The following is a 1,692-nucleotide window of genomic DNA, read 5'->3' as shown; positions in this document are numbered from 1 at the left end:
GCTTGGTCTCCAGTTTGAAAAAATATGCCACTCACCGTGACTGAAATCAAATTGTAACTAGACTGCATTACCCTAATAGTCTGCTTCCATTAGCTAGATAATAGAAAAGTTATTTGATGTAGAAACAGAAACATTTGGTAGTGCAGAAACTAGTTTTTTATTGTACTTGAATACAATTTGAAGGGAGGAGGGACCAGTGAAAATAGCACCCACCCTTAGGTTTTGGGATTAAACCAGGTTTTCCTCTTTTTATATTCCATTGCTCTTTTCAATGCAAATATAGAAATCCTTTATACAACTGTGTACCATCTTGCCTAAAAGAGCCTAACACTTAGGGTACATTAATCCCAGATAAAGTTTCATTGTTCTTTTCCTTAATCCAATTCCTACAATGGAAATAGATATGTAAATAATTTTTATTTTATAGATAATTATTTCATCACACTAATTATGAAAACACCTATTTTGGAGCAAGGAATAAGCGTATAAATAAAGTCAACAAATAGGGAGAGAACAGCTATAACTAAAGACATCTTCATATGCTTGGAAAGGCGATGCAGTCGACAGAAACTGGCAACAAGCCATATACTCCAGAAAATATTACCAATATTTAGAAACTGCCATCAGTTGAAGACATTTTTAACTTAATTATCATGGAATTATGATAGCCTATGACTTCATTTTTGAGCTGATATCGTTCAATGCAGACCAACACTCAGAATTCTAGTCACATTAAAAGCAAAGGAGAGAAGAGGATGGTAAGCCCTCACCTAATGGACACAATGTAAGGGTATACAGCACACCCTCTGGGTCAAGGGTTCAACTACAACAGACTTCACCTAACAAATCCAAACAAATAAAAAAACTTAAAAGCAAAACCCAACTACTTAATTTTAACTCACAGTTTACCTTAATGTTCTAGTTTCTTTTTATATATTCTTACTCAACAAAAATTTATGGAGTATTTACTGTGGAATAAAAGTAAAATCCGATCCCCCCCACCCCCGACTGAGTGACTGGACTTCCTTAGCCAAGAAGATCCCAGAACAACTTTAAAAACTAAGGTTCCCAGCCATGAGGAGGGAAGGTCAGTCATGCTTCCTCACTAACCATTACCAGACTTTGTTCCCCCTTACAGTTAAACAGAAACCAGCCCTGGAAAACAAAGAACAGAAGACTCCTCTACTGATTTCGAATTCAACTAAGGTTGATGCCTGCTTGGCCACACTCCCCTCCCTTTTTGCAATTTCAACAGGACAGCAGAACAGCTTACGAAGCAGTCCTCCCTAATAAATGACCACTGACCCTGAACTGGTTCTGGCTGGTTTACAGAGGCTGCACACCAAAGTGACTTATGTCCTAAGTGTTACCTTTTGACATACAAAGCCTAATTTTACTTCATTTTAATGTTAAATCGCTACTCCAAAGTGAACATGGGACATATGTAACATATATGTCTGCCTATCATACATGCAATCCCCTTTTGTGAATATTCACAATTTCTCCTATAATCTGTTAAATATGTATGTTTTGTCAACCTGTTTAGCATAAAACTTCTATCCCACCCTTCCTTCCTGCCTTCTCTGTTTCTTTTTCTTTTTTTTTTTTTTTTGAGACAGAGCCTCAAGCTGTCCTGGGTAGAGTGTCGTGACATTACAGCTCACAGCAACCTCCAACTCCTGGGCTCAAGCG

General features: G+C 37.5%; 1 protein-coding gene across 1 annotated transcript in view; it reads right to left on the bottom strand.

Annotated features, from left to right (window-relative positions):
- The window catches only part of QSER1 (glutamine and serine rich 1), a 99,454-nt gene that overhangs the window by 54,470 nt on the left and 43,292 nt on the right, over nucleotides 1-1,692 (bottom strand). The gene's annotated exons all lie outside the window — the stretch shown is intronic.

The sequence above is a fragment of the Otolemur garnettii genome, unplaced genomic scaffold (assembly GCF_000181295.1).
Source record: "Otolemur garnettii isolate 467f Iridium unplaced genomic scaffold, OtoGar3 scaffold00001, whole genome shotgun sequence".
In the NCBI taxonomy this organism is placed as follows: domain Eukaryota; kingdom Metazoa; phylum Chordata; class Mammalia; order Primates; family Galagidae; genus Otolemur; species Otolemur garnettii.
The sequence above is the reverse complement of the archived record's forward strand: the minus strand, read 5'-3'. Positions and strand labels throughout refer to the sequence as shown.